This window comes from Balaenoptera musculus, chromosome 5, assembly GCF_009873245.2.
Source record: "Balaenoptera musculus isolate JJ_BM4_2016_0621 chromosome 5, mBalMus1.pri.v3, whole genome shotgun sequence".
Lineage (NCBI taxonomy): Eukaryota > Metazoa > Chordata > Mammalia > Artiodactyla > Balaenopteridae > Balaenoptera > Balaenoptera musculus.
Window position 1 is genome coordinate 119,246,633 of NC_045789.1, and position 10,308 is coordinate 119,256,940.

Genomic DNA, 10,308 nt, shown 5'->3' on the forward strand with positions numbered 1-10,308 from the left:
TAATTGGCAAAGTGGAGACTTTCTGTAAAAACTAATTTGATGGGTGAATCTTGAGAAGTCAGGTGTGGTAGAGATAATAGACTTTAGACAGTTGTGCTTATAGATGTTGAAGTGAGGCAGGATTATCATTCTAAGATAATTCAAAAAGTAATGCTTCTCAGAAAATTCCATTTGAATGTGATGTCTGTGATATTTTGGACACAACCAATTTATTCCCTGGAACTTTATATAAAAACATTATATAATTTATATAAATGCTCAAAAATATTATCCACTTATTTATTTGTTATCTGAAAATAGACAGTCATGTTGTATTAAGGAGGACAAATTGTCAAAATACAAAAATATTAATTAGTAACTAAGCACCAAGAAAATTACTGCCCCCTCGAATATCCCCCCTTTTGTAACACCGGTATGGGTGTCAGTCAGCATCTTGTCATATGATCAGTCAGTGCCTTGAAGATTATCAGGTGCTTATGTTATCCAACAATACAATTCAGTTTGATTGAAGAGTGAAAGTGCAAGAGTCAAGCTTTACAGAGTTACCTGGGAAAACTGCTTGACTCTCATACAAACATGGCCAGTTGAATGTGAGGCTCAGATCAGAGGAGAGAAGCAACATGGTTTGTACATGATGGGCTTTCGATAGGGAATGATTTGAAAATCAAAAGATCAAGGGGTGAATCTGGAAAACAAAAATGAGCCTCTCTGCATCTGTGATATGAAATTCAAATTTGAAGGGTAGAATGTGCCATAGCACAGTTTTCTTAGAAAAAATATTTCTTACACAAACCAGTGAAACTGGTTCACTGGTTCACTGGTTCACAAACTTGATTCATTGTTGATTTGTTCTAAAAATTAGTGCAAAATTGCAATTATAACAAGAACTGTAAAGATACAAATTAAATCAACTTATTTTCATGATTCATCGTTTCAGTTTTCAAGACTAAAAGATAGTTGATCTCTTTTCATAATGTAATATAAAATTATTCATTTTCATTTTAGGTGGACTCACTTAAAATGATCCTTTTTGGAAGCTCCAATTATCCTTGAGTTCAATACTGCACTTTTCCTGTTTTAGCTTCTTTCTTAGACATTGTTAGGATAAATATTAAAGAGCATTTTTAAAGAGAAATAAAAACAATTTCTTGTTTAAAATGATGGCATATTACATATTCTTTATAATTTCTCATTCAAAATAGAAAGCCACAATTATGTTTAATGTTTGAGCTATAAGTCAGAATACAAGAGTTTCAATCAAGTATTTTTATTTAGTTGGTTATTCTCTGGGTAAGTACTTACTGAACACCAGATACTTCTCAATGCTGGCCGTAAAACTGAACCAGCACAATCCTACCTGGCTCTTCCTCTTCATGTCCTTGGGCAAATCCCCTGGCGTCTCTAACACTATTCATCAGACAAATGAAAGGAATCTTTAATTTCCTATTCAACTCTAAATTTCTCTTATTCTTAATTCTGAAATGGCACACATTTAACTCTGATAGGAATCCTATTCTAGAATATGAAGTCTATGGAAGTACAGTATGACTTCCCATTCTCCCAGTGCTCTTTTCCTGGATACTAATAACTAGATTTGTTTTTTTTTTTAATTTTAGATACTGCTTTTTAACACATGACTCTGACACCCTGACAGTTCATGTACTGTATTAAATTTTATTATTCCTAGCAGCTCATTATTAAGTATATTTCTCTTTATTTACTCCTCATCTAGTTGTAAGCAGTGTGGACCAATTACATGGGGGCATAAAGATACTGTGCCCCAGCTGTCAAGTCAAGAAAGCGACTGTTTAAACAAGACAAGCAAAGCAGTTATCTGCTGTGTTTTGTAAAACCTGGTGAAGAGCCTGTCTTTTAATATCTGTAAAGATGTAATTCTTCTCTTTATATTGCAAATGATGCATGTTTATTAAGAAACGGCCTGTGACCTTTATAAATACTGTCTATGTCCCATTACATTTAGAAGGTAAAACAAACATGCTATCGGGATATGATAGGTAGGTTTTCCTTGCTCCTCAGTGAACTTGAGAAAGTCCCATCTGATGTGCCCTGTGTACCTTTAACCATATTAAAACAGCAAAAAACAAGATCAAGAACCAAAACTACAACTGTGCCTAGTTAAAATGCTTGATTTTCGAGGAAGACTTTCAAAATATATATACTTAGTCAGGCAAAAAGTCCTTTCTCTTTCCAAGCCTAACTTTTCCTTTGATTCTCTTAATTCTATCCCCTTTTGCCTCTTTAGTGCCCATTCCATGAAATATCCCCCTGTTGTCTTTCATGTTCAGTAGCACCCACTTCATCCCATATATTTCATCTGTTAGTTAATTAATTTATTCAAAAGACTTAAACATGACTTTTATGTGTTAAGAACTGCACAGAGCATTTATCAATGAAAATAAAATAATGACATATAATCCTAACAATCATTAACATTTCTTGGGCTTTTCACACATTACTTTGTATCATTCTCACACCAACGACTATGGTTGGCATTGCTTGTATTCCCCTTTCACAGATAGAGACACCCAGAGAGGAACTTGATAGTAAGGTATGGAGCTAGCATTTGAACCTAGACCTTGAGACTGCAGAGCGGTATGGCCTATGACGTCGAGGAGACACAACTAAGGATAAGGAGGCAGACACAAAAACAGGCAAATATAATGCATGATCATTTAAGTAACGGAAATATAAGAAGCAGTGATAACCCAGAGGAGCTGTGGGCAAGATTTTACAGAAGTGACGCTTGAATTGAGTTTTGAAGGAAGACTAGGACTTTATTAGGACAACAGTTTTATTATTCCTCCCACAAAACTCTGAAATCATTTTGAACTGCTGTGGTCCCCTCCCACTCTGAACATGGGCTTCATCGTGTGATTTTCTTTGGCCAGTGAGACCAATATGATGCAAATAGAGTCTTAAAACATACTGCACATTTCTGCTCACGCTCTTGCTTCTTTGCCTTCACCTTGAGGACATGCCTGCGCCAGCCTGCTAGAGGATGAGACGCTGGAAAGAGCAAGTCAGCCCTGTTGTCCCAGCTAGGACCCCAGATGTATGAGAGCCCGGCCAAGGTCAGCAGATGCCTGAATCAGGACTTCTTCCCCTCCACCAGCCCAACTCAGATAGTGGGCCTATCCAGCCAACCCACAAACACATGAGCAAAAATAAAGTTTATTGTTGTATGTCACTAAGGTTTTGTTACATAGGATTATTGTGGCAAGAGAGAACAGATATAATTCTTGCCTGCACCTCATCTCCCAAGTCCAAGTTAGTAGTCCAGTGATATCCATTGTACCTCTGATTCATTCATATTTCTTTTCCTTTCAATTATCATTACAACTATCCTATTGACAGATCAATTCCTCATTGCCTGTATCCTAGGCTACTGTAATAGCCTATTAACTGGTCTCCTTGCCTCCAAATCTTTCTCCTCTTCAACCTATCCTACAAAAAGTGAGTAGTTTTTTTTTTTTTTTAAAACAGAGTCCTAGTGTTATCACTCACCTCCTCGAAGGCCTTCAATGGTTTATTTCCTTAAGAGCAAACTCCACAGTCTGGTATTCAAACCCTTCACACCCATCTAGTCCCAAATGTCCTTCTAGCTTACCTATTCATGTCTCCCTTTCCCTCATCATCCTGTGCTTCTCCTATTTGCTATCCAATATCCATGCAGTTGCAGGTCTCTTATCTATCCCTTTGCTAGCCAATATCCATGCAATTGAAGGCTTTATCTAGAAAGCCCTGCTCCCCCTTTCCAGATGTCCCAACCTTACTATTCCTACATATCTAGATCTTGTATTTTTGCCCCAGGAAACTTTTCTTGATTCCCAATTCTGAGTCTTCTCACATTTTTATACCGCTTTTAGGATTCTGCACCCTCACTTTTTGCCATAGTCATTTGTGTATAGGACTTGTATATCCACGACATTAGTTTCCTAGGGCTGCCATAACAAAGTGCCACAAACTGGGTGCCTTAAAACTGCAGAAGCTTATTATTTCACAGTTCTGGAGCCTAGAAGTCCAAAATCAAGGGATCAGTAGGGTCATGCTCCCTGCACAGCTTCTAAGGGAGGGTCCTTCCTTGCCTGTTCCAGCTCTTGGCAGCTCCAGGTGTGCCTTGGTTAGTGGCAGCAGAACTCCAATCTCTGCCTCTGTCTTCACATGGCGTTCTCCCTGTGTGTGTGTCTAAACTTCCCTCTTCTCATAGGGACACCAGTCATATTGAATTAGTGTTCACCCTAATGACTTCATCTTATATTGATTACATCTGCAAAACCCCTACTTACAAACAGAATCACTTGCCCAGGTACCAGGGGTTAGGATATTAACATATCTTTGGTGGGGGCACAATTCAACTCATATACTCAGTATATTCGAGGGCAAGCACTGAGTCTTTACCTTAGTACCATTCTGACTAGTAAAGCACCCCCAGGACAGGGATGATACCTTCTTCATTTTGTGTCTGCTTAGCACATGACTTTGTTGTTCAACTTTAGGCTGAAATGAATCAAATTGTTTAAACATATTTGGAAAGATCATAAAAAAGTTCCGAGGCAGCCAAGAAAGATTTATTAAGCAACAATTGTGTGGGGTATTATAAAGCCTCAAACACGGGGGTGGTTATTAATCAACAACTTAAAAAAAATCTCACTTTGGCAGAGAGAAAAGTCCCTAACACACCACCAGAGACTGGCAAATTCAGTTTGAGGCAGTATGTGTGAGGGAAGAAAATAATTATCAGTTGAATATACTCTCAGATGGGCTAATAAATTAACTAATTTAGAAAATTAGGTTGGAACTATTATGTTATCTTCAGGTTTTAAATGGTGAACTTTTGAAGACAATATTGAAGCTTGTGATGCCCAAAATATACTTATTGGGGATCAAAGAGATGGGGTTATGAAAACAAAAATGTCCAGCAAAGAATAGGTGGCTTCCCTGTTAAAGTCAAGGGGTGCGAGGGCTCACTAATCTTTTCAGTCAAGCTATCCTCTTGGAAAGAACAGCAGTCATGGCACCTTCCTGGCAAGCAAAGGTCAAGAAAATCGTGTCTGGATGTCACAAGACAAATCAGTAAGTGCATCTTTTTTGTTGTTGTTGTTGGAAAAATTACTTTATGAAGCCTTAAGAAGCTCTGAGTATAATTAAACTGTAGTCCAGAGTTAGATACAATTTAATAATAGTTCAATTCCAAAATAAAAGTTATTGTAGGTGAGACCATGAAATTTCCTAACATGTGATTTTAATATGTTGTGCTAAATTTTCTAAAACAACTCAGAGGAACCAGTATTTACAGTAGATGGTGTATTTATGAAAAATCTGGCATCACCTATATTATATATATGTATATATAAAACCCAAGATTATATGAACTAGGAAACAGATGTTGTATATCTCAACAGCAATACTAGAGTGCAGAGTCTGAGACTGGGATTTATAACGTGGGATTTGGAAAAGGAGCAGTCATCTTGTTTTCAAAACCTGAAGTTTTTCTCAAGACCAAAGTCAACATTGTAACTGCCACAGAACAGGAAAAAGGGAAGCTTTTCTCGCTTCAATTGTTCATCTGCATCAGAAAGTCCAGTATCCCTGAGATAGGAACCACTGCAATAAGAAGGGAGTGAATAGGTTCTCCCAAAGGAAGATTGTTACTTCATTGTGCCTCTGCCCTGGTCACCAGGAGCAAACTTTGCATTTCCCAACCTAATGCTTGGCAGCACTGAGACGTTTCAGTAATGGTTCATCATAAACCCTGCGTTCTCCATCTTCATGAAATAATCTTGTCTCCCATTGAATTTCCTTTTCCTTCCTTTCTCGGGCTTCTGCTCTTTGTCTTTCTTCAAGTCTGTGCTTGGCTTCAGTTGCTGCATCAGTGTCTCTGATTTCTAAGTTGAAAGTGACATCCTTCCAAAGGCAGCAGGATTCGTACTCATTCTCATCTTCCAACTTCCTCACTTTCTTCTTGATTATAGGCAACTTCTTGCTATCTGTAAAAACTAGATATTTTCCCCTGTTGAGTATTTTGCATACATTACACCATTCTATTCCCCTTCAATTGAGCAGAAAGACTTCTTGTCACTTGGAGAAAAAATCTCAGCAGAAATTCCGTGCTTCTTGCCCCCATAGAAAGGTTTAGTGTGGGAGATGATATTGGCACTATAGCCAGTTTTGGAACAATTAATATTGCATTCTCCGCCTAGTTCCACCCAGGGCACTGTGAGGATAGACCTTCCATAACCATTGGGAAATGTGAGAATGTAATGTTCATCATGGTCTAGACACGAGACACAGCCCTGTCCTATGTTGTACACCCCAATTGACATCCCAAGGAATTTTGATTTGGTCCAGATATGAGCATTGAATTGTATCTTTTTGTGAAAACATTCAGCATAAAAGGCTGAAATGGGTGGATGATGGGAAACCTGCTCAGCCACGAATGTTACACTATTCTTGGAAACCCAGGGAACTGGTCCTTCTGAAACTAGTTCTCTTCAGTATCATTTTGGTAATGTCCAGTGACACTGAAAGATCTCACCCAAAGTGGGGTTGTATGGCTTTTTGGCAACCGATCCTTTCCTTCCTACGTGAAAGGCTGAGAGGTACCATTTTACAACCTGAACCATTCGATCTCCGGCATCCTTCTGGTCACTAATACAAACAGGTCCGGATGTGCAAAAAGTCTGCATACATTTCTAAAGGAGATCTTCTTTCAAGAATGAATGTTGGAAGAACTACCTTAGTAAGATCCATTCCAAGCCTAACCTGTGACAACAGATGCATGATAACTCTCTTGTGCTCTTCCACCGACCCTGCCTCCCCTTCCTCATCTCTATCATCACGTGAATCGAAAAGGTCAGCATCACTTGTTCCATTGGACATGGAAGAATTAAGTGATTCTGTGGTATCTGGGTGCTTTAGACTATTTCCTGAGCTGTTGTGTGTCAAGACTGAGGCAGATCCAGAGGAATCTATTAAGTGCTTTGGGAATGAGCCACTCTGATGGAATTCATCCGCATCATAGAATTCATCTTCACTGCTAGAATAAGAAAACTCTGGGACTGTGTTTGGAGACAAGTTGACATGGCTTGGAGAAGTTAGACTGCTACTAAGTAGTGAGTGCCCACTGCCTGTACTATTTGGTGTTGGAGTCTGATGATGTCCCAAGGTAGCTAATACAAGGTCCAACTGGTAGAGAAGATGGACGCTGCTCTGACTTACACAACTGAGCAGGTTCTGGAGGTAAGACAGTCTGAGAAGGCATTGTGTTGATCACAGGTTCCAAGGGACTAGGTTGATATATTGCATCTACAGGATTAATAGTACTTATAATTCCATCTGCATGCTTCTCCACATTACACTGGTCTTTAGCGATCTGCAGCAACAGCGTTAATTGATTCTACCATGCTATTTGTTGTTTCTTTTAGAGTTTCAGTTTTCTTTCTCCGTTCATCATCTTTGCAGTTTCGAAGTTTGTCATCAAAAAGCTTTAACTGTTCTATCAAGATTTGTAGGTAAGGGCTTCCCTGGTGGCACAGTGGTTGAGAATCCACCTGCCAATGCAGGGGACACGGGTTTGAGCCCTGGTCTGGGAAGATCTCACATGCCGCGGAGCAACTGGGCCCGTGAGCCACAACTACTGAGCCTGAGTGTCTGGAGCCTGTGCTCTGCAACTAGAGAGGCCGCGATAGTGAGAGGCCCGCGCACCGCGTTGAAGAGTGACCCCCGCTCGCCACAACTAGAGAAAGTCCTCGCACAGAAACGAAGACCCAACACAGCCAAAAATAAATAAGTAAATAAATTAAGAATGCAAATAACCCAAGGATCAGGTGTTTCAATTAAAAAAAAAAAAAACGATTTGTAGGTAAGCATCAGCCTCTGTAAGTTTCTTATCAAAGTCTTGGACACTAGGAACAAATCCTGAATCCAAACCTCCTCAAGTAGCCGTCAAGAAAGACCTTCACCAAGACCCCCGCCCTCTGTGCCTCCAGGGGAGGGAGCCGAGGGCTGCTTCTGAGCACCCCCTCTTCTCCCGCCTCCGCGGGATCACCGGGCTGCTGCGCAGTCAGTCCGGTCAGGTTCAGCCAGTAAGTGCATCTTTGCTGTATTCCAAACTGCCACCACAGGAAGTCAATGGACACCCCCAACTGCTGCTTCCCACAGGAGGCAATTAAGCGGTGCTGAAGAGGGCATGGCTGCGAGTTTCCTTACCACACAGGGTCTTGGCTCACAGAATTAAATTTGCTTCTGGTCACCAATTAGACTTCTAGCTCTCCTTAACCAGCTTGTTAATGGGAGTTTTTCTCAAAAGAAGACTAAGTAGAGGAGTGAATGATACATGAAGCTAGACATTGTAAAGAAAAAGCCATACGGTTTAGAGGGAAGACCACAGATTTAGACTAGTACTTGGATCTGGGTCTGCCACTTATGAACCACAACTGTGAGCAAGGTCCTTGGTCTTTCTGAGCCCAAGTTTTCCATTTAGAGACGGGGGATAGCACTACCTTGTGGGGGTGTCATTAGAGTTAAGTGAAAATACGCATTTAAAATGCTTAACATTTGGAAGGCATGAAATAGATGCTAACTACTGTTACCATTATTATTCTATTGGAAACAATATTGGAACAGTAGTGACAGCTTTTCATAATTTAGGTTCATATTTCAGAATAAACAAGGCATGATGATTGACTTTTACTGGTTTGACTTGCAACATTTAGATGACTTTTTACTTTAACTGATAGCAAATTGAATAGAAACTTGGTTCTTCAAGTTTAAAAAATAAAATAATAATATTGAAACCATAGAAGTAAATCCTAGCAGCAGCTAGAGGTACAATTTCAAATTATGCAAGATCACAAATGAGAAGACTAGCTATCACTTAGACGGTGCTTACCATGTGTCAGACTCTGCTCCTAAGACTTTTACATACAATAACTCACTCAAATTAAGCAACAGCTTGATTAATTTAATATACAACTGCCAGGGAATCCTAGCAAACATATTTGATGAGTTGAGTTCTATTGACTGTTCAACCGGGGAGTTTGCTACTAGATCTGGGGTTGTCAAACTTATTCTGTAAATGAATAGATGGCAAAAATACTGGGCTGTCAGGGTCATATGGTCTGTTGTAACTACTTAATTTTGCTATAGTAGTGCAAAAGCTACTTTACACAAACAAATAGGTGTGGCTTTTTTCCAATAAAATTTTATTTCCAGACATTGAAATTTGAATTTTATATGATTTTCTTTTGATTTGTTTACAACCATTTGAAAATATTAAAACAATTTTAATTGGCAAGCTTTATAAAATAGGCAGCCAGCAGGCTGGATTTGGTCCAGGAGCCATGGATTGCAAAATCCTGTATGAGACAAGCAAATATTGATATGTTAAGTAACTATGGAAAAGACTACATTACAAGACTGGAAATAACATCACTTCCTTCCTCAGGTGTCAGTCTTTCTCTTTCTCTCTGTACTCTTGAAACTTGGTGACTGCTTCCTGTATCTAGTTAGACAGCAGCTGATCTACTCAAGTTAGACTTTTATACGTGAAGTGAGTATGAGATGTTGGGCCACAAACGTGCAGAAATGACAATTTTAGTACAAATATATTCTCTATAATGGAACTTTCCTGACACCTCAAAATCCTTTTTGTGGCCATTGGTCATTCAATCTTGAGCAGTTCAGAATTTTCCCTCTCCCCTTTCTCCCAGGTTGCATCTCAGTTCTGGAGGATTACATAGCACTAAGGCAAAGTACCGTGGGTAGAGCCTGGCCCTCATGTGGCATCTATCCATGCTTGCATCTGTTGAAATGTCATGGTCTGTGGTCCATTGACAGTTCCTGGTCACCTTCAACCCTCCATGATGACATGCTGGACATCCCAGTTTCCTATCTTGTCTGTGGCTAATACCTGTGTTTATTTCTAGAATCCCGTCATATGTCATTTGAGGTCTCTTCAAGTTCACCAGCTCTTCCTCATCTAAATTCCACCCTTTGGGGGGCTTATAAAATGTTGCCCTGCTCTACCACACTACACTAGGACTGTGACCAGCTAACTGTTTCTGTCTCCAGCACTGTCATCCACTTATCCATCTCTCTGCTAAAGCTTGCACACTGTGTAGTGGGGTGGGAGTCCTGCAAGGCTGCCACCTCCAGGGCTCATAATGGGAAGTAGGGTACAAGTCCCCCCCCTACTTTGGGACCCCAAACCTATAGGGGTTCTGTTGCCCCATGTTTACCTCTTCTCAGAGCCCACATCACCCTCTCATACTTGATGATTCTCAAATT

At 39.8% G+C, this 10,308-nt stretch overlaps 1 pseudogene; it reads right to left on the bottom strand.

The window, feature by feature from the left end:
- Positions 1-5,724: 5,724 nt before the first annotated feature.
- LOC118895811 lies at positions 5,725-7,439 on the bottom strand (annotated as a pseudogene).
- Between the last annotated feature and the right edge of the window lie 2,869 nt (positions 7,440-10,308).